Source organism: Calliphora vicina, chromosome 3 (assembly GCF_958450345.1).
Source record: "Calliphora vicina chromosome 3, idCalVici1.1, whole genome shotgun sequence".
Classification (NCBI taxonomy): domain Eukaryota; kingdom Metazoa; phylum Arthropoda; class Insecta; order Diptera; family Calliphoridae; genus Calliphora; species Calliphora vicina.
This window is the reverse complement of record NC_088782.1, coordinates 126452834-126476468: the sequence shown is the minus strand read 5'-3', so window position 1 is coordinate 126476468 and position 23635 is coordinate 126452834. Positions and strand designations below refer to the sequence as shown.

The 23635-nt window shown below is 28.9% G+C and overlaps 2 protein-coding genes across 6 annotated transcripts in view; both read right to left on the bottom strand.

Annotated features, from left to right (window-relative positions):
* Positions 1 to 23635, bottom strand: part of LOC135953082 (Ig-like and fibronectin type-III domain-containing protein 2) — a 273456-nt gene that overhangs the window by 210336 nt on the left and 39485 nt on the right. For all 4 annotated transcript variants that reach the window (XM_065502747.1, XM_065502744.1, XM_065502746.1 and 1 more), the window contains exon 2: positions 8676 to 8739. The gene's annotated coding sequence lies outside the window, so the exon portion shown is untranslated. The remainder of the gene's footprint in view (positions 1 to 8675; positions 8740 to 23635) is intronic.
* DCX-EMAP (Doublecortin-domain-containing echinoderm-microtubule-associated protein) overlaps positions 1 to 23635 on the bottom strand; it is a 487657-nt gene that overhangs the window by 424551 nt on the left and 39471 nt on the right. Inside the window, exon 2 of one of the 2 annotated variants that reach the window (XM_065502748.1) lies at positions 8676 to 8739. The exons of the other annotated variant lie outside the window; for it this stretch is intronic. The gene's annotated coding sequence lies outside the window, so the exon portion shown is untranslated. The remainder of the gene's footprint in view (positions 1 to 8675; positions 8740 to 23635) is intronic. 2 annotated transcript variants of the gene reach the window in all.

Here is a 23635-nt window from a genome sequence, read left to right as displayed (position 1 = left end):
TTAATATCAAATAAAAGATGTATAGGGAAATTGTATCATAAATAGTATTGTAATACTTACAAGTGATGATTAAAAAAAATAATATATAAATAATAATGTTTGAAATAATAACAAAAAACATATATTTATGAGCATATTTTTTAAAAAATAATGTATGGTAGTTATTAAAAAGAAAAAAATAAATGAAAAACAGATAATAGTTTTATGAAAACATAATAAATAAAATAATTGAGTCATAATGAGACTGGGGGCTTGGGGACAGAAGCAAAAGTATGGTCCTTCGAATCCAATTAGAGTTCATTTTCTAGAACCACAACTAGCAATGAACTAGAACAGAACTAGAACAGAACTAGAACAAAACTAGAACAGAACTAGAACAGAACTAGAACAGAACAGAACTAGAACAGAACTAGAACCGAACTAGAACAGAACTAGAACAGAACTAGAACAGAACTAGAACAGAACTAGAACAGAACTAGAACAGAACTAGAACAGAACTAGAACAGAACAGAACTAGAACAGAACTAGAACCGAACTAGAACAGAACTAGAACAGAACTAGAATAGAACAGAACTAGAACAGAACTAGAACAGAACTAGAACAGAACTAGAACAGAACTAGAATAGAACAGAACTAGAACAGAACTAGAACAGAACTAGAACAGAACTAGAACAGAACTAGAACAGAACTAGAACAGAACTAGAACAGAACTAGAACAGAACTAGAACAGAACTAGAACAGAACTAGAACAGAACTAGAACAGAACTAGAACAGAACTAGAACAGAACTAGAACAGAACTAGAACAGAACTAGAACAGAACTAGAACAGAACTAGAACAGAACTAGAACAGAACTAGAACAGAACTAGAACAGAACTAGAACAGAACTAGAACAGAACTAGAACAGAACTAGAACAGAACTAGAACAGAACTAGAACAGAACTAGAACAGAACTAGAACAGAACTAGAACAGAACTAGAACAGAACTAGAACAGAACTAGAACAGAACTAGAACAGAACTAGAACAGAACTAGAACAGAACTAGAACAGAACTAGAACAGAACTAGAACAGAACTAGAACAGAACTAGAACAGAACTAGAACAGAACTAGAACAGAACTAGAACAGAACTAGAACAGAACTAGAACAGAACTAGAACAGAACTAGAACAGAACTAGAACAGAACTAGAACAGAACTAGAACAGAACTAGAACAGAACTAGAACAGAACTAGAACAGAACTAGAACAGAACTAGAACAGAACTAGAACAGAACTAGAACAGAACTAGAACAGAACTAGAACAGAACTAGAACAGAACTAGAACAGAACTAGAACAGAACTAGAACTAGAACAGAACTAGAACAGAACAGAACTAGAACAGAACTAGAACAGAACAGAACTAGAACAGAACTAGAACAGAACTAGAACAGAACTAGAACAGAACTAGAACAGAACTAGAACAGAACTAGAACAGAACTAGAACAGAACTAGAACAGAACTAGAACAGAACTAGAACTAGAACAGAACAGAACTAGAACAGAACAGAACTAGAACAGAACTAGAACAGAACAGAACTAGAACAGAACAGAACTAGAACAGAACTAGAACAGAACTAGAACAGAACTAGAACAGAACTAGAACAGAACTAGAACAGAACTAGAACAGAACTAGAACAGAACTAGAACAGAACTAGAACAGAACTAGAACAGAACTAGAACAGAACTAGAACAGAACTAGAACAGAACTAGAACAGAACTAGAACAGAACTAGAACAGAACTAGAACAGAACTAGAACAGAACTAGAACAGAACTAGAACAGAACTAGAACAGAACTAGAACAGAACTAGAACAGAACTAGAACAGAACTAGAACAGAACTAGAACAGAACTAGAACAGAACTAGAACAGAACTAGAACAGAACTAGAACAGAACTAGAACAGAACTAGAACAGAACTAGAACAGAACTAGAACAGAACTAGAACAGAACTAGAACAGAACTAGAACAGAACTAGAACAGAACTAGAACAGAACTAGAACAGAACTAGAACAGAACTAGAACAGAACTAGAACAGAACTAGAACAGAACTAGAACAGAACTAGAACAGAACTAGAACAGAACTAGAACAGAACTAGAACAGAACTAGAACAGAACTAGAACAGAACTAGAACAGAACTAGAACAGAACTAGAACAGAACTAGAACAGAACTAGAACAGAACTAGAACAGAACTAGAACAGAACTAGAACAGAACTAGAACAGAACTAGAACAGAACTAGAACAGAACTAGAACAGAACTAGAACAGAACTAGAACAGAACAGAACTAGAACAGAACTAGAACAGAACTAGAACAGAACTAGAACAGAACTAGAACAGAACTAGAACAGAACTAGAACAGAACTAGAACAGAACTAGAACAGAACTAGAACAGAACTAGAACAGAACTAGAACAGAACTAGAACAGAACTAGAACAGAACTAGAACAGAACTAGAACAGAACAGAACTAGAACAGAACAGAACTAGAACAGAACTAGAACAGAACTAGAACAGAACTAGAACAGAACTAGAACAGAACTAGAACAGAACTAGAACAGAACTAGAACAGAACTAGAACAGAACTAGAACAGAACTAGAACAGAACTAGAACAGAACTAGAACAGAACTAGAACAGAACTAGAACAGAACTAGAACAGAACTAGAACAGAACTAGAACAGAACTAGAACAGAACTAGAACAGAACTAGAACAGAACTAGAACAGAACTAGAACAGAACTAGAACAGAACTAGAACAGAACTAGAACAGAACTAGAACAGAACTAGAACAGAACTAGAACAGAACTAGAACAGAACTAGAACAGAACTAGAACAGAACTAGAACAGAACTAGAACAGAACTAGAACAGAACTAGAACAGAACTAGAACAGAACTAGAACAGAACTAGAACAGAACTAGAACAGAACTAGAACAGAACTAGAACAGAACAGAACTAGAACAGAACTAGAACAGAACTAGAACAGAACTAGAACAGAACTAGAACAGAACTAGAACAGAACTAGAACAGAACTAGAACAGACCTGCAGCATATTGTCAAATATTACACAAAACTATAAATTTGTTTGCCCCCAAGTTAAAATTTTGCTACATGAATTTCAATCTTAATCCTAAAAAATACTAAAAAAGGATTTAAAATAACAGTCTCCTGTGATCTTAAGACCTCAAGTGTTTTGTATAAATATATGTTTCAATTTTCAAAATCGTTGAAAAAATGCCTGATTGTTAAGCAAATACAAAAATTATGACAAAATTAATATTAATCATACGTACCGTAGGACCATTTTTAGAAAATTTAAAAAATCCTGGAAATTTGCCATAAATTGCAGGAAAAATTTTAGGGAATAAATAAAACTCATAGTAAAGAATGTTATTTAAAACAATTTGGAATAGTTTTAATAAGAATATTATTTTAAAATTGAAAACAAAAAAAAATTTTTAAGGAAAATTTTTTTGTCAACTATTTGATAAGCTTTTGTTCATGAATTCTTGCTTAATGGTCCTCTGAACTATAACTAGAACCTGAACTAGAGCCTGAACTATAATATGAACTTGAACTAGAACCTGAAATAGAATCTAAACTAGAACCTGAACTAGAACCTGAACTAGAACCTAAACTAGAAACTGAACTGAACTAGAACGTGAACTAGAATCTGAACTTGAACTAGAACCTGCACAAGAACCTGAACTAGAACATAAACTAGAAACTGAACTTGAACTAGAACCTGAACTAGAACCTGAACCTGAACTCGAACCTGAACTGAACTTGAACTAGAACGTGAAGTAGAATCTGAACTTGAACTAGAACCTGCACAAGAACCTGAACTAGAACCTAAACTAGAACCTGAACTAAAACTTAAACTAGAACTGGACTTTAAATAAACATTTTACTTCAAGTCCATTTGAAGTAAAAGTTACATTTTATATAATTAACGCTTCAAATTCACCTATATTTTATAACTTCCAAGAAATTGAACATCATTTGGTGACTTTGTACATAATTTTTCAATATTCGTTCACTACTACTTAATAACCTCTTCTCCTCATTCCCTCCTATTGCCAAATATTACACAAAACTATCAATTTTTTGCCCCCAAATTTCAATTTTGCTACATTTGTTTGTCTTAATAGTGAAACAATTACAATCCTGGCAAAAGGTCTTTCTTGGTTTAAAAGCACTAGAATTATAAAACACAGTGATCTGCAGTAGCAAAGAGAAAGCACAGAGTTAACAAAAGGATTCCTAACAATCAACTTTAAAGTAAACTCAAACGAATTGAAAACACTGAACTAACAATCACTAAAATATTAGAGCAACAAAAGGAAGAAAAAACAGAAATATGTACTTAAAAACCAGACAGGATAATGATACACTAAAGTCCTGGATATTTAAGCAATATGTATTATAAGAAGCAAATTTAAAAACACACAGGCAGGGAAAGAGCATGAGTAGCAGGCAGGCAGGCAGCAACATAAGTTAAATAATGAAGGCAAAATGGATGAATGAATGAATGAATATCTGGTGTATCCATAGAAAAGCCCGAAATAGCATACCTAATGCCTTGGTGCACAATTAAACTGCAATAAACCATAAATATCACAAGCTTGGGCTATAAAACCGAAAACACGTTTAGCATACTAAATACTACTACCAACAGAACAAATACACACAGATACACACACATATGTACACTTAAACACATTTAAACTTCATTTCCAACATAAAATGAAAGAAAATACACAAAAGCCTGGCAAACTCTTAAACACTCTCTCACACAAACACCCATGTGCAGATAAATGACGAAGAACAACAGCAACAACAAGAGCAATAATAAACATTATATCAGTATATGGGAAACAGGAACTAGTTACCAGTTGTTGTTGCTGCTGCTGTTGCTTCTCATCTTTGTTGTTGAGAATTTTAAACAACACAGAACTCGCAACACACACAGCCCAGCAACATAAAAACAATTGGAACATAAACGAGAAAACTTCAACATAAACATTAAAGGAAATGGAAATGGCAACAGGGGAAGAGAGACAGAGCACGAGAGAGAGAGAGTGTGATGTACTACTACATGGCGTATGAATGAATACTTTGTCGTTGGGTTTTTTTCCTCTTTTTTTTTGTTAACAAGAAATGTTTAAAGTTTTGTAATTGAGTAGTAGTTATGGAGAATTCACAAAGACGTTTAATAACCATATGGTTGTTATTTCGGCATATATAACAACAGCAGCAATAACAAAAGGATACTTTTGTATACATACAATCATACCACATTCATATAAACAGAAACCAAAAAAAAAAATGGAAACAAAAATTGTGTCAGTGTCCTTATTAAAATTGGGAACAGTGGCTTAAATAGAAAATATTGTTCAAATTTGTTATTCGGATCTAGTTCTCTTTTAGTTCAGGTTTTGGACTCTGTTGAATTATCTATTGTAGCCCCTGTTGTAGTCTCAGTTTTAGTCTCTGTTGTAGTCTCTGTTCTAGAGTATATTGCAGACTCTGTTGTAGTCTCTGTTGTTGTCACTCTTGCAGTCTATGTTGTTGTTGATGTTGTGGTAGTGGTAGCAGCAGTGATTGCTGAGTTGATAGCCCTTGGCCGAGTTAACTCGGGTCATTCCGGTGCGTAGAACCGGCTGTCGTGGGAATGTGCAGTCTATGTTGCATATAGCAGCCTCTGTTGTAGTCCCTGCTGTAGTCTCAGTTGCATTCTCTGTTGTAGTCCCTGTTGTAGTCACTCTAGCAGTCGCTGTTGCAGTCTCTATTGTAGTCTCTGTTGTAGTCCCTGTGTAAACTCTGTTGTAGCCTCCCTTGGAACCTTTTTTGTAGGCTCTGTTTCAGTCTCAGTTGTAATCTCTATAGTAGTCTCTGTTGTAGACTCTGTTTTAGTCTCTGCATAAATCTTTGTATAAGTCTCTGTTCTACTTCGGGTTCAAGTTCCAGTTCATGTTCAGGTTCTAGTTCCATTTCAGGTTCATGTTCTAGTTCCAGTTCAGGTTCTATTTCAGGATCTAGATCAGGTTCTATATCAGGTTTAAGTTCAGTTTCTAATTCAGGGGCTAGTTCAGGTTGAAGTTCAGGTTCTATTTCAGGTTCTAGTTCTGTTCTAGTTCTGTTCTAGTTCTGTTCTAGTTCTGTTCTAGTTCTGTTCTAGTTCTGTTCTAGTTCTGTTCTAGTTCTGTTCTAGTTCTGTTCTAGTTCTGTTCTAGTTCTGTTCTAGTTCTGTTCTAGTTCTGTTCTAGTTCTGTTCTAGTTCTGTTCTAGTTCTGTTCTAGTTCTGTTCTAGTTCTGTTCTAGTTCTGTTCTAGTTCTGTTCTAGTTCTGTTCTAGTTCTGTTCTAGTTCTGTTCTAGTTCTGTTCTAGTTCTGTTCTAGTTCTGTTCTAGTTCTGTTCTAGTTCTGTTCTAGTTCTGTTCTAGTTCTGTTCTAGTTCTGTTCTAGTTCTGTTCTAGTTCTGTTCTAGTTCTGTTCTAGTTCTGTTCTAGTTCTGTTCTAGTTCTGTTCTAGTTCTGTTCTAGTTCTGTTCTAGTTCTGTTCTAGTTCTGTTCTAGTTCTGTTCTAGTTCTGTTCTAGTTCTGTTCTAGTTCTGTTCTAGTTCTGTTCTAGTTCTGTTCTAGTTCTGTTCTAGTTCTGTTCTAGTTCTGTTCTAGTTCTGTTCTAGTTCTGTTCTAGTTCTGTTCTAGTTCTGTTCTAGTTCTGTTCTAGTTCTGTTCTAGTTCTGTTCTAGTTCTGTTCTAGTTCTGTTCTAGTTCTGTTCTAGTTCTGTTCTAGTTCTGTTCTAGTTCTGTTCTAGTTCTGTTCTAGTTCTGTTCTAGTTCTGTTCTAGTTCTGTTCTAGTTCTGTTCTAGTTCTGTTCTAGTTCTGTTCTAGTTCTGTTCTAGTTCTGTTCTAGTTCTGTTCTAGTTCTGTTCTAGTTCTGTTCTAGTTCTGTTCTAGTTCTGTTCTAGTTCTGTTCTAGTTCTGTTCTAGTTCTGTTCTAGTTCTGTTCTAGTTCTGTTCTAGTTCTGTTCTAGTTCTGTTCTAGTTCTGTTCTAGTTCTGTTCTGTTCTAGTTCTGTTCTAGTTCTGTTCTAGTTCTGTTCTAGTTCTGTTCTAGTTCTGTTCTAGTTCTGTTCTAGTTCTGTTCTAGTTCTGTTCTAGTTCTGTTCTAGTTCTGTTCTAGTTCTGTTCTAGTTCTGTTCTAGTTCTGTTCTAGTTCTGTTCTAGTTCTGTTCTAGTTCTGTTCTAGTTCTGTTCTAGTTCTGTTCTAGTTCTGTTCTAGTTCTGTTCTAGTTCTGTTCTAGTTCTGTTCTAGTTCTGTTCTAGTTCTGTTCTAGTTCTGTTCTAGTTCTGTTCTAGTTCTGTTCTAGTTCTGTTCTAGTTCTGTTCTAGTTCTGTTCTAGTTCTGTTCTAGTTCTGTTCTAGTTCTGTTCTAGTTCTGTTCTAGTTCTGTTCTAGTTCTGTTCTAGTTCTGTTCTAGTTCTGTTCTAGTTCTGTTCTAGTTCTAGTTCTAGTTGTAGTTCTGTTCTAGTTCTGTTCTAGTTCTGTTCTAGTTCTGTTCTAGTTCTGTTCTAGTTCTGTTCTAGTTCTGTTCTAGTTCTGTTCTAGTTCTGTTCTAGTTCTGTTCTAGTTCTGTTCTAGTTCTGTTCTAGTTCTGTTCTAGTTCTGTTCTAGTTCTGTTCTAGTTCTGTTCTAGTTCTGTTCTAGTTCTGTTCTAGTTCTGTTCTAGTTCTGTTCTAGTTCTGTTCTAGTTCTGTTCTAGTTCTGTTCTAGTTCTGTTCTAGTTCTGTTCTAGTTCTGTTCTAGTTCTGTTCTAGTTCTGTTCTAGTTCTGTTCTGTTCTAGTTCTGTTCTAGTTCTGTTCTAGTTCTGTTCTAGTTCTGTTCTAGTTCTGTTCTAGTTCTGTTCTAGTTCTGTTCTAGTTCTGTTCTAGTTCTGTTCTAGTTCTGTTCTAGTTCTGTTCTAGTTCTGTTCTAGTTCTGTTCTAGTTCTGTTCTAGTTCTGTTCTAGTTCTGTTCTAGTTCTGTTCTAGTTCTGTTCTAGTTCTGTTCTAGTTCTGTTCTAGTTCTGTTCTAGTTCTGTTCTGTTCTAGTTCTGTTCTAGTTCTGTTCTAGTTCTGTTCTAGTTCTGTTCTAGTTCTGTTCTAGTTCTGTTCTAGTTCTGTTCTAGTTCTGTTCTAGTTCTGTTCTAGTTCTGTTCTAGTTCTGTTCTAGTTCTGTTCTAGCTCTGTTCTAGTTCTGTTCTAGTTCTGTTCTAGTTCTGTTCTAGTTCTGTTCTAGTTCTGTTCTAGTTCTGTTCTAGTTCTGTTCTAGTTCTGTTCTAGCTCTGTTCTAGTTCTGTTCTAGTTCTGTTCTAGTTCTGTTCTAGTTCTGTTCTAGTTCTGTTCTAGTTCTGTTCTAGTTCTGTTCTAGTTCTGTTCTAGTTCTGTTCTAGTTCTGTTCTAGTTCTGTTCTAGTTCTGTTCTAGTTCTGTTCTAGTTCTGTTCTAGTTCTGTTCTAGTTCTGTTCTAGTTCTGTTCTAGTTCTGTTCTAGTTCTGTTCTAGTTCTGTTCTGTTCTAGTTCTGTTCTAGTTCTGTTCTAGTTCTGTTCTAGTTCTATTCTAGTTCTATTATATTCATTATATTATATTAAAAACAAAACTTACCTTAAGATTCAATGAAATAGACGTCGTTGTTGAAAATGTGCTGGATTTTTATCCGCAAACAAATCTGAAAAGAAAGAATAAATGTTATTAATTGAAAGATATTAAAATTAAGTAGAAATATATTTTAAAAGGATGTAATGAATATAAAATTTGTTAAGTCTTTCTTTGTTTGCTTTTACTTCCAGCCCACTGTCTCTTAAGTTTTTCTTCAAAAAAAATTGCTTAAAACTATTCGAAAACAGAACAAACTCCCCAGCTACAATATTGTTGCAATTATAATGGCAGTGTTTTACACAGCAAACAAACAGTGCTAGCAATCGTAGAAAAGGCATTAATTAAAAATTACTTATACGCCAAAGTGTCTGAGAGTCTTTTTTCTTAATGCAAATAAATGTTTTACGAATTTCAGAGTCAGGGGGAAGAGAAACAAAGACACTTATTAAGGTGGAAAAATTAAATAGTGTGTACAAATGACTTGGTGTTTTTTTTTTTGCCAGTTTTATTTAAGTTTAAGAATATTTGTGGTGGCAACATTTATAAAGATTTATTTTGCAAATTATAAGTGACAGCAAACGCATTTTATTGCCAACGCACGTACACGGAATTTATAAAATTTATTTGTAGACGTTTAGCAGCAGCAACAACAATTGCAAAACAAACTAATAAACCAGGAACAGGGACAAAGACAAATAATAAAAACAAACTTACAGGAAATGTACACTTACACAAACAAAAGTCTGAGTAAAAGTTTATTTTGCAAGTGTGTAAGTAAGTAAATGAGTAGAATACTAATACATTATAAAGAGAGAGCAGGAGGGGTGTAGTTGTTTTAAATAAAAGGGGATTTAAATAACAACTTTTTGTACAAAAACGATTTGCATAACTATTTATTTGGAGAAGCTGTAGCAGCAGCCTGATTATTTAAAAGTCTAAATAAAGAAAATGGAAATATATAACAAAACAACATAACAATGGCTGGGTTTTGGTAAATTAATATGCTAAAAACGCATATTGTTAGTGGATTATATAATGCTGGCTACTTTTGCAAACAAATAATAGCAAACAGCAGCAACAACTTGCTACAAAGCAAACAACAACAACAGCAAGGACAATGGAGAAAAATTAAAATGATCATCAACATAATAAAAAAAAATAAATAAGAAAAACCATGAGCTATGTATGAAGGAACATAGCAAAAGTCTTTTAGAAATTTAATTTTTTCTAATAAAAAAAATATAGGTATGAATTTTAGAACATGACAAACTGAAATTCAGAATCTAGAGTATTAAAGAATTTTGTTTAAACAACTTTTCAGCTTGCCCTGCTGCTATTCATTACTTGTTAGTTGGTTTGGTCTGCTGGCTGACTGGCAAAATAATGATAAAACCATAAGGAAAACTTACAATAAAAAAACAACCTAACAATACAGCAAGGAAATGCTACTAAATTCACATATACTTGCAATAAAAGAACATACACTAATGAAAACATGCTGCTCTGCACAACAACAATCAAAAAAAAAACATACATATTTACAAAAACAATAGCAACAATTGTCTAAATTGCAACGTTTAAATACTTTATAAATAACTCAGCAAAAACAATAAACAAAACTACAGGCAGCCATTGTACCTCCACTATATAAAAAAAAAACAAATACACAACACTTACAAGTACTTATTCCTGTTTAATACAACAATAACACAAAAATAAGCTTAAACAACAAAACACAGAGATAAATATACTCTGCCTCTCCCCAAAACAATATGGCTACCACCCACTCTTTAAAACAAAGAAACACATACAGCAAATAAACAAAACAACAACAAAACTTTCACATACACATCCACACCCATCCACCCCCACTCACCCACCTAGAGAGCAACTAAGGAATAACGGGATCAACTCTTCAAGTTTAGCTGAGAACAACAATGACAACAACAACTTCAAGGAAAATAAAAAAGGAATTCATAACACAAAAAGCCACAACAATAAAAACAGCAGCAACAGCAACAACATTTACAATGGCAAACATTTATCAAGCTGTAGTTTTTTTTACAATTGCTAGTTTTTATATTTAAATACAGCTATAAAACTATAAAAAACACACATGTATAAATGTTTAAGTACTTGTATTTTACTATTTAAAGACACAGTTTATTTGTTTTAAACAACTGCAACTGAAAACAAAAAACAAAACATTAAAAAGGAACAACTTTTTAATGAAAATAGAAGCATTTCACTAAAAGCTCACTCATGAATTGTTGGGCTAAATAAAAGAAATTTACAATTGATGGCAATAAATACAAAACACTTGTATTCCAAAATAAAATAAAATGGATCCACGGGCAAAACATATGTTTATACCCTTCACCATGAATGGCAAGGGTATATAAAAGTTTGTCATCATTCCGTTTGTAATTTCTACATTTTTCATTTGCGACCCCACAAAGTATATATATTCTGGATCATTATAGATAGCGAGGTCGATATAGCCATGTCCGCCAGTCCGTATATCCGTCTATCCGTATAATGAAATCAACTTTCCTTAGCCCCCCAAATAACTTACAAACATCATTGATGAGAAAATCGGCAAACAAATCGCTGAGATATAAGGAAAAAACCGGGACAACCTCGATTTTTGGCCTATTTTTGATCTATATCTGGATTACTAAGTCATTAATATAGACAATATGGATATCTAATCATAGATATTTTAAAGTCCATTGTAACAATGTATATAAAAGGCTATAGTAATTTGGACCTACAATGGGCCAAAATCGGAAAAAATATTTTTTAACCCGAATTTTTTTTTTCACTAAAAAAATTTTTTTAAATTTAAAAAAAAAAAATTTAAATTTAAATTTTTTCACTAAAAAAAATTTTTTTAAATTTAAAAAAAAAAAATTTAAATTTAAATTTTTTTTTTTTTTTAAATTTAAATTTTTAAAAAAAAATAAAATTTAAAATAACAATTCGAAAAATTATTTTTTCCAAAAAATTAAAAAAACAACTTTGAAAAAAAAATAAATTTTGTTTACCTAAAAATATTTAAAATTTGTATTTTAAAGTATAATTTGGTGAATGGCCGAATATAACTCTCTTACTTGTTTTTCTATAATTATGGGACGCTGATTTGTTAATATATAGAAAAATTTTCCAAAAGTTGTAATTGAATTTCGAACTAGTTCTCGTAGCCCGTATAGGCTGCAATTTGTCATGCATGAAAATTCGAAATTTTTTAAAACTGTTAAAATAATCTCTAGATCCTAAATGCAAAGTAAAAAACATGGTTCGAAATGGTTACGACAACTATACTATGTTCTTACGCTTCGTGTTATCGTTTTTCGTATGGCACCCAATTTCCATGCTTTCGGATGAATCTAGTTGCTCGCAAATGTTTTGAAATTGCTGCTTGAGTAGCTGAAACTTTTTTGACTGGCCTGGGCGATCTTTGTCTTCAGTTTCAAAATCACTACTTCTGAATCGTACAAACCATCTCTCGCACGTTGAAACCGATGGAAGACATTCACCTTAAGCTTTGGTGAGCAATTGATTAAAAGGTAAAGCAAAACTTCCCGCAGATGACTGACGCTTTGTTGACACAAAATTCAACACATTTGAAGCAAAAGAAAAGCTATGTTGTTTTAAATTGTAAATCCTGTATTTTTAAGTCATGTTATATTTTCCCAATTTTTATTTTATAGTAAATTTCTCGAAAAAGTGCTATTAAATAGAAAATTTTCCAAAAACTGCTATGAAATAAAAAATTTTCCAAAAATTGCTATTAAATATAAATTTTCCCCAAAATTGCTATATTAAGTAAATTTCCCCGAATTGCTATTAAAAAGAAAATTTCCCAAAAATTGCTATTTTATAGCAAATTTTCTAAAAAGTGCTATTAAAAAAATTTCCCAAAAATTGCTATTTTATAGAACATTTTCCAAATAATGCTATTTGATAGATAATAACCCAAAAAGTGCTATTTTATAGAAAATTTCCCAAAAATTGATATTAAATAGAAATTTCCCCAAAAATTACTATTTTATATAAAATTTCCCAAAAATTGCTATTTTATAGGAAATGTACCAAAAAATAGCTATTTATAGAAAATTTCCCAAAAAACAGCTATTTAATGAAAATTCCCCAAAAATTGCTATTTTATATAAAATTTCCCAAAAATTGCTATTTAATAAAAAATTTCTCAAAAAGTGCTAAGTTTATAGTAAATTTTATAAAAAAATTTCCCAAAAATTACTATTAAATAGAAATTTCCTATTTTATAGGAAATTTCCCAAAAATTTCTACTAAATAGAAAATTTCCCAAAAATTTCTACTAAATAGAAAATATCCCAAAATTGCTATTTTATAGAAAATTTCCCAAAAATTACTATTAAATAGAAATTTCCCAAAAATTTTTATTTTAGAGAAAATTTCCCAAAAATTGCTATTTTATAGAAAATTTCCCAAAAATTGCTATTTCATAGAAAATTTCCCAAAAATTTATATTTTATAAAAAATTTCCCAAAAATTACTATTAAATAGAAATTTCCCAAAAAGTGCTACTAAAAGAAAATTTCCCAAATATTGCTATTTTATAGAAAATTTCCCAGAAATTACTATTAAATAGAAATTTCCCAAAAATTACTATTAAATAGAAAATTCCCAGAAAGTGCTACTAAAAGAAAATTTCCCAAATATTGCCATTTAATGGAAAATTTCCCAAAAATTACTATTAAATAGAAATTTCCCAAAAATTGCTATTTTATAAAAAATTTCCCAAAAATTACTATTAAATAGAAAATTTCCCAAAAAGTGCTACTAAAAGAAAATTTCCCAAATATTGCTATTTTATAGAAAATTTCCCAAAAATTACTATTAAATAGAAAATTTCACAAAAATTGCTATTTTATATAAAATTTCCCAAAAATTGTTATTTTATAGAAAATTTCCCAAAAATTGCTATTTTAATGAAAATTTCCCAAATATTGCTATTTTATAGAAAATTTCCCAGAAATTACTATTAAATAGAAATTTCCCAAAATTTACTATTAAATAGAAAATTTCCCAAAAAGTGCTACTAAAAGAAAATTTCCCAAATATTGCTATTTAATAGAAAATTTCCCAGAAATTACTATTAAATAGAAATTTCCCAAAAATTGCTATTTTATAAAAAATTTCCCAAAAATTACTATTAAATAGAAAATTTCCCAAAAAGTGCTACTAAAAGAAAATTTCCCAAATATTGCTATTTTATAGAAAATTTCCCAAAAATTACTATTAAATAGAAAATTTCACAAAAATTGCTATTTTATATAAAATTTCCCAAAAATTGTTATTTTATAGAAAATTTCCCAAAAATTGCTATTTTAATGAAAATTTCCCAAATATTGCTATTTTATAGAAAATTTCCCAGAAATTACTATTAAATAGAAATTTCCCAAAATTTACTATTAAATAGAAATTTCCCAAAAAGTGCTACTAAAAGAAAATTTCCCAAATATTGCTATTTTATAGAAAATTTCCCAGAAATTACTATTAAATAGAAATTTCCCAAAAATTACTATTAAATAGAAAATTCCCAGAAAGTGCTACTAAAAGAAAATTTCCCAAATATTGCCATTTAATGGAAAATTTCCCAAAAATTACTATTAAATAGAAATTTCCCAAAAATTGCTATTTTATAAAAAATTTCCCAAAAATTACTATTAAATAGAAAATTTCCCAAAAAGTGCTACTAAAAGAAAATTTCCCAAATATTGCTATTTTATAGAAAATTTCCCAAAAATTACTATTAAATAGAAAATTTCACAAAAATTGCTATTTTATATAAAATTTCCCAAAAATTGTTATTTTATAGAAAATTTCCCAAAAATTGCTATTTTAATGAAAATTTCCCAAATATTGCTATTTTATAGAAAATTTCCCAGAAATTACTATTAAATAGAAATTTCCCAAAATTTACTATTAAATAGAAAATTTCCCAAAAAGTGCTACTAAAAGAAAATTTCCCAAATATTGCTATTTAATAGAAAATTTCCCAAAAATTACTATTAAATAGAAATTTCCCAAAAATTTTTATGTTAGAGAAAATTTCCCAAAAAGTGCTACTAAAAGAAAATTTCCCAAATATTGCTATTTTATAGAAAATTTCCCAAAAATTACTATTAAATACAAATTTCCCAAAAATTTTTATTTTTTAAAAAATTTCCCAAAAAATGCTATTAAATAGAAAATTTCTTCAAAATCGCTTTTTTACAAAAAAATTTCCCAAAAATTGCTATTTAATAGTAAATTTCACAAAAGTTGCTATTTTATAATTTTTTTTCCCCCAAAATTATCAATTTTTAAGAATTTTTCTTAAAATTTTGCTATTTAAATGTTATTTTTCAATAATTTTTAAAACTATAGTAACTTTTTGTTTCTTATACTTTCAATTCCAATTTTGTTTTCATAAACTTTTTCTATAGCTTATATTTAAATACAAAAAAAATCCTTGAAATATACCAAAAATCATTTAAGTAAATTATCGTTTTAACATATAAATTCCTAAAAAAAGTACTTGCTGTATATATTCAATATGAAAACATAATGAATACGATTTACCACATAGACATACTCATATTCATAGTCTGTCTACAAATATAAGCAAAACTATGGAAAATATGAAAGAAAAACTGCAGACAAAAAACTAGCATGAACAATTTAAGCTGGAAATTGTAAAGCATAATAATGAGTATGAAAAGCAATTTTTAGCACTAGAAAAGTAGAAAGAAAAAAAATAAACAATCAAGGAAAATTTGTTATATTTTTTTTTTTGAGAGAGAAAATAAATATGAAAAAACAATATACAAAACTAAATACTAAAAAGCAGTAATGTTCAAGTGAACTGAAAAAGCAAATGTTACAACAACAACCAACTTCATGGTATAACTACTACAGTACTTACAAGAGTTGTAGTAGTTGTTGTTGATAACAACAACAACGATAAAAATACAGAAAATTTATAAAAATTCTTTAGCAATTTTACTCTGCTTTTATATGGCAAATGGCACAATAAATATTTTTTATGTTATAAAAACATCATGATTGTTAAAAATGTAAAACTATAAATGCAACAAAAATAACAAACAACCAACGATTTCAAAAAAATAAAATAAAAATATAAAAAAACTGAAAATATTGCAAAAATATAAAATAATAATAAAAACCATATGAAAATTGTGTATGAATATGGATGGGAAAGACTGTTGAAATATTTATAAGCGCTTAAAAGTATGCAAGTGTTTTTATATACAAGACAGAGAGAGAGAGAGAGCCAGACAGTTAGATTGAAAGAGAGAGTAATAAAGAGGTGCCAGGGATATAGGGATTATACCAGCATATCTGTTTAACGAGTCTTTAATAAATAAAAAACCAAAATAGGAGGACAATTAGAAAATTATTTTTGTAAATTAAATCTTTTGTTAACAATTAACAGTTTTTAAATAAAGTTGGCATTAAAACTAGATGAAATAATGCTTGTTTTCTAGCTAAATTCGAGAAAATTTCGAAGCATGAAAATTAATTTATTTGGAAGTGATTATAATGTCATGCTGATGTGAAAGTAATTTAACTTCTGAACTCGTACTTTAGCTGATTGTAGATGTATATACATAAATATGTTATTTATACTACATAAATAAATGTATAATAAAAATCCAACCATACAGACAAACCCAGAGACAGACAGACATTCAGAGGGAGGGACAGACAGACGGACGGAGGGACGGACGGACATACATAACAACAAGCAACAAGAAGTGGTAAATTTCAAAACTATTCGAGTATGTTTTATATGCAAGAATATCGGTTTATGCATATGTCTGTATGTATCTGGATGTATATGGATGTGAGTGTGTGTGAATAAGGATATTATAGTAACGAGTTGAAAGTGGTTATATTGGATATGCTTACTTACAGTTAAAGTAAGTATAAGTACTCGTTTGAATGTTTGTCTACATTTTTCTTTTTTTTTTTTGTTAGAGATACAAAAAAACAAACAACTATATTCACAGCTATGAATGAAATTATAGCAAAAAGAAAGAAATCAGAGCTATACAAATCTTTGATTAAAAAATATTTTTCCCGATTTTGACTCATTGTAGGTCCGCATTACTATGGTGTCGTTGGAAAGGTCTTTGAAATATCTATCATTAGAACTCCATCCATATTGTCTATATCATTGGTATGCAAAAAGAGGCATTTAATTTGTGTGCTCTATTACGCTCTTTTGTTCACATTCGGGTTGTTTGACGAAAATCATCGTAACCTGAACAATATGAACGCCTACCATGGGTCTATATTAATAACTTAGTAATCCAGATATAAATCAAAATTAGAGGTAGTCGTGGTATTTTGCTTATATCTCAGCCATTTGTTTACCGATTTTCTTGATTTTAAAAAGCCATCGAACCAGGACTATATTGCATATATTGATGTATGAATCATGTATGTAGGATATTTGGGGGCTACGGAAATATGATTTCAACATACAGATGGACATGGTTATATTGATTTGTAGGATGGCAAATGAAAAATGTAGAAATTACAAAAGGAATGCCAAAGTTATATACCCTTATCACTTATAGTTTAGGGTATAAAAACCTAAAAATAAAATTTCGAATTTTAATTTTAAATTTTTCATAAAATTTTTTTTATGACTTGAAACAAACTATTTAAGTATAACTATAATATTTCGTAAATGCTATAATTTCTAGCCTTACTGCGGTTTTTTTTTACTAGCTATGTATACAGTTTAACAACTTTAAAACAATTTGCAAAGATTTATATTTGCCAACACACACAGCAACATACAAACGAAACTCACAAAAAATTTATAAAAATACTAACAATAATGCTCTTCAAAATATAAAACTTTAATCAAATAAATACTTTTTTTAAAAATACATACAGGGAACAAAAAATATTCCAATTAAATGAATATTTGTTAAAAGAGAACTGAAATTTACAAAAGCAACGTGTTGCTGGCAGCATTAGAATAGGAATATTTATTTACATATGGACTTGTTAGTAATTAAAATGTTTATATATTTTTAAAATAAAATGAGAAAATTTCCAAAAAAAAAATAAAAACAAATTGGTAAAAACCTATAAAAATATAACATTTCAGAAAAATTACTTTCAAAATAAAAAAATATTGAAACAAATTCCTAAAAAAAAAAGAAAATTTTCTAAAAAAAATTTAAAAAAAAAAATTCCTAAACAAAAGGCAAACATTGAGAAAAATTCTAGTTCTGTTCTAGTTCTGTTCTAGTTCTGTTCTAGTTCTGTTCTAGTTCTGTTCTAGTTCTGTTCTAGTTCTGTTCTAGTTCTGTTCTAGTTCTGTTCTAGTTCTGTTCTAGTTCTGTTCTAGTTCTGTTCTAGTTCTGTTCTAGTTCTGTTCTAGTTCTGTTCTAGTTCTGTTCTAGTTCTGTTCTAGTTCTGTTCTAGTTCTGTTCTAGTTCTGTTCTAGTTCTGTTCTAGTTCTGTTCTAGTTCTGTTCTAGTTCTGTTCTAGTTCTGTTCTAGTTCTGTTCTAGTTCTGTTCTAGTTCTGTTCTAGTTCTGTTCTAGTTCTGTTCTAGTTCTGTTCTAGTTCTGTTCTAGTTCTGTTCTAGTTCTGTTCTAGTTCTGTTCTAGTTCTGTTCTAGTTCTGTTCTAGTTCTGTTCTAGTTCTGTTCTAGTTCTGTTCTAGTTCTGTTCTAGTTCTGTTCTAGTTCTGTTCTAGTTCTGTTCTAGTTCTGTTCTAGTTCTGTTCTAGTTCTGTTCTAGTTCTGTTCTAGTTCTGTTCTAGTTCTGTTCTAGTTCTGTTCTAGTTCTGTTCTAGTTCTGTTCTAGTTCTGTTCTAGTTCTGTTCTAGTTCTGTTCTAGTTCTGTTCTAGTTCTGTTCTAGTTCTGTTCTAGTTCTGTTCTAGTTCTGTTCTAGTTCTGTTCTAGTTCTGTTCTAGTTCTGTTCTAGTTCTGTTCTAGTTCTGTTCTAGTTCTGTTCTAGTTCTGTTCTAGTTCTGTTCTAGTTCTGTTCTAGTTCTGTTCTAGTTCTGTTCTAGTTCTGTTCTAGTTCTGTTCTAGTTCTGTTCTAGTTCTGTTCTAGTTCTGTTCCAGTTCTGTTCCAGTTCTGTTCTAGTTCTAGTTCTGTTTGGGACACATTAACGTATACGTAATAATTAATACAAAGTAAAAATAATATCAATCATACGCCTTTGACAATATCTAAAATGAAATCCTATTTAAAACCTAAATTCAATTTTAATTGAACTCTTTAAGAAATTTTGTATAATTTTTCACCAAATTTCCTTTATAATTGTCTCGTTGAATATAAAAAAAACAAAACTGTATAAAAAATTACCTCAATTTTGTGTTTAAGTTGTTGTTTCTGATCTAAACTCATACTCTTTTGTTAAGCACACCATTACCATTACAAATAAACCTTTAGTATATTTCTCCTTAGTTTTTTTTTCTTTTTACTCTTAACTTATCAACTTGTTATATCTCTGCTCTTCTTTATAAAATAGACAACACACACAACTCTTACACACAGTTATTGTGAGAAGAAAACAAAAAAATAAAAAGGAATTTCTACTTCTCTGCATCTTTTATAGATGGATTTTGTTGTTGTTGTTGTTTTTTTATTATTATTATTGTTTTTGTGTTTTTTTATTTGTTTTTGTTCTTAAGTTCTATCAGTTTTTTGTTTGTGTTTTTTTGCTCGTATTTTTCATAGACTTCGACTTGTAGTCGTACACTCGTTTATAAAAGGCTCATCTATCTTAAGTTGTTGACAGAAAAAATTTGATAATCAAAGTTTTTCTCATAGTTTAAGTGTGCGTTAAGCACTGGAATTTATGTTTGTAGTTAAAGTTCTTTCTTTCTTGCTGGCTGAGTTTTTTTTTTCTTGTTGTTTCAAAAGTATTTGTTGTAGTTTTTTTTACATTTCAACAGGGTTAGAAAAGTGGATTGTTGTAATAGTAGAAGTGGTAGTTGGATGAATTACATCTAGGATAACGAAGGCTTAATATTGTATAAAAAAATAAATTCGATGACTAAAACAATGTAAGACTAATAATTAAATTTGTTTTGGTATTAAAGTTTTAATTTTATAGCTATTTCCTGTAATAAACAAATCTAACAGAGAAATATATAAAAAAAATTAATTGGAAATTATCTTTAATTTCAAAATATTAAATAAATTTGTATAAAATGCATATTTGCTTAAAATTAAAATTTCTTAAAATTTCTAGAAAGTTTTTCAGCAAATATTGTGAAAAATAAATTTTGGGAATTTAAAAAAAATGCTCTAAAAATGAAAACAAATAATTATTTGTTTAGTTTTTAAACATTTATGAGAAAATTTATGAATAATACAAACTGGGGATTTTTAAAAAAAATTTTGGGAATTCTTTTTTTTGCTAAAATATGAAAAATGTACGATAAAGGTTCTTTTGTAACAAATTTAAGGAAATTTTTGGGAATTTTTTAAAAAATTATTGGGGGATTTTTATAAAATTTTTGGGAATTTAAAAAAACATTTTCGTAAACAGTAAACATTTAATTTAAATGCTAATTTTATTATATTGTTTATGAAAATTTCTGTTTTTTGGAAGAAAATTTCTAAAAATTATAAACTGGGATTCGGGGGATTTTTAAAAAAATTTGGGAATTCTTTTTTTTCGCTAAAAATTAAAAATTCATGCTGATTTTATCAAATCTCATAAGACATCATTAATTTTTGTTAAAAAATTTTGAAAATTAATTCTGGGATTTTGATAAAATTTTTGGGAATTCAAAAAAAAAACTTACAAATAATGTTAAAAAATTATTTTGTTGAAATATGGACGAAATTTAGCTTAAAGATTGAACATTATGAAAATTTCTGTTTTTAGTAAGAAAATTTGTGAAAAAATTTTTTACTAAAAATTAAAAATTTATTCCGATTCCGATAAATAAATTGGGAATTCTCTTTTTTCGACTAAAAATTAAAAATTTATTCTGATTCGTTATTTTTTCATATTTTATTTTGTGAAAAATATTTTCTGGAATTTTTCGAGGGATTTTTAAAAAAAATCTTGGGAATTCTGTTTTCTTTTGCTAAAATGTGAAAAATGTACTATATTTATTAATTTTATTATATTGTTTATGAAAATTTCTGTTTTTAGTAAGAAATTTGTGAAAATTGTAAACTGGGATTCAGGGGATTTTTTAAAAAATTTTTGGGAATTTTTTTTTTTCCACTAAAAATTAAAAATTTATTCTGATTGTTTATTTTCTCATATTTATAAAATATCTTAAAATTTTGTGAAAAATATTTTCTGGGATTCTTCGAGGGATTTTTAAAAAAATCTTGGGAATTCTTTTTTCTTTTGCTCAAATATGAAAAATGAACGATATGTGCTAATTTTATTATATTGTTTATGAAAATTTCAGTTTTTTGTAAGAAAATTTGTGAAAATTATAAACTGGGATTTGGGGGGATTTTTAAAAAAATTTTGGGAATTCTTTTTTTCCACTAAAAATTAAAAATTTATTCTGATTGTTTATTTTTTCATATTTGATAAGATATTTTACATATTTGTTAAGAAATTTGTGAAAATTATAAACTGGGATTTTCGGGGGATTTTTTAAAAAAATCTTGGGAATTCTTTTTTTCCACTAAATATTAAAAAATTATTCTGATTCATTATTTTCTCATATTTATAAGATATCTTAAAATTTTGTGAAAAATATTTTCTGGGATTTTTCGAGGGATTTTTAAAAAAATCTTGGGAATTCTTTTTTCTTTTGCAAAAATGTGAAAAATATGCGATTGTGCTAATTTTATTATATTGTTTATGAAAATTTGCGTTTTTTTGTAAGAAAATTTGTGAAAATTGTAAACTGGGATTTCGGGGGATTTTTAAAAAATTTTGGGAATTCTTTTTTTTCCCACTAAATATTAAAAAATTATTCTGATTCGTTATTTTCTCATATTTTATAAGATATTTTTTACATTTTTGTTACGAAATTTGTGAAAATTGTAAACTGGGATTTCGGGGGATTTTTATAAAAAATTTGGGAATTCTTTTTTTTTCGCTAAAAATTAAAAATTTATTCTTCATATTTATTTTCTCATATTTTATAATATATTTTTTTTTTTTGTTACGAAATTTGTGAAAAATATAAACTGGGATTTTCGGGGAATTTTTAAAAAAATTTGGGAATTCTTTTTTTTTCGCTAAAAATTAAAAATTTATGCTGAGTGTTTATTTTCTCATATTTATAAGATATATTAAAATTTTTTGAAAAATAAATTCTGGGATTTTTCGAGGGATTTTTAAGAAAAAATTTGGGAATTCTTTTTTTTTCGCTAAAAATAAAAAATTTATGCTGCGAGTTTATTTTCTCATATATTTTATAAGATATTTTTTAAATTTTTATTACAAAATAGGTGAAAAATAAATTCTGGGTTTTTTAAAAAAATTTTAAATAACTTATTTGTTACCCAAAGCAATTTATTTAAATAAAATTCTTTTTTAAAAATTTAATAATTTTCTTGGATTTTTTTAAACAAACTTTGTGAATTAAAAAATAAGTATTTACATACAAAGCTACACACAGAAAAGAGTTCGATTGGAAATCAGTTCCCATTTTCAATATTTAATAAGATGAACTGAAATTAAGGTATCATAATTAAAAAACTATAATTTCAATCGATTTTCTATGATAGGAATTGTAAAAACACAATTTCAATCGAGTAATGGTTCTTACAATACTAAAGTTAGTTATCTTAACTATCTTAACGTTTTCTCAAATTTAAGTTATTAATTCGTCTACCATGACTAAATTAAATTCAGCAATATTCGTTCAATCCCCAAATATTAGTAGTTGTAATCGAAAAATTCGATTACGATATGAAAAATTCAAATGCGGTGTTCTCAACCGAAAGAAAAATTTATATTGGTAGAAATTTTTGACAAAACATTTAGCTTGTATAAAATAAATTGAAATTCACAAAATAAGTTATTTTGTTTAAAATATTTTTAAATTAGAAAATTTAGACAAATAAGATCTACTAATTTTTTTAACTAAACAAATGAGCATTAGGAGATTCTCATGAAAGGGTGAGTCTATTGGATTTATGTTAAACTATTCATTAAAGGACGTGTTCAAATATTTTTTTAGGTTTCATAACAACAATCACATCTGTACGATAAGGAATCATTTAGCACAATATCTCATCTTTGAAGTTAGTTGCGAGGAGTCAGCCTATGACCGTCGATATGTATATAGTTCTTTCGCAATGGGAAATATCCACGGTATCTTTAGAAAACACCGATTCATATTTCTGTGTTTTAAAATGTATGCTAATCTTTTGTTCTCATATTAACTTACTGAATGTATTATTTCAGCCACTTTATTTATAGATATTCAAGTTCTAAACCAGCCTCAATCTAAACAAGAAAATATGTGAAATCGCCACTATCGTTTGAAAAAATTCAAATAAGTGAAAATATTGCAATGCTAATTACACACTTTAGCACATAAGGCGACGATATATAATAACGCATACGAATTTTAATTTAAATATTAAGATTTTGTACATATTTTAAGAATAAACACATTCAATTTTTATCAATAAATGGGAGAAAAGTTAGAAAAATCATTAATTTATATCAGTGCTAGAAAAAATCGTAATTATCACCACTAATAGATTCTGTCCTTACTACCGAATTATTTAATTTTAAACAGTTGAGTCTACCATTAATTCAGCAAGAGAATAACACAGCTACCATATATTCAGTCATCCCAATCGAATTTTGTGATAGTACATGCAACCGACAAAATTCGATTGGCGACAAATTCGGTTGTGATCACGAATCTGTTTTCTCTGTGTACTTATAGTTTTAACACACAACTTGAAACAAATTTCTTTTTTCCTACATTTTCA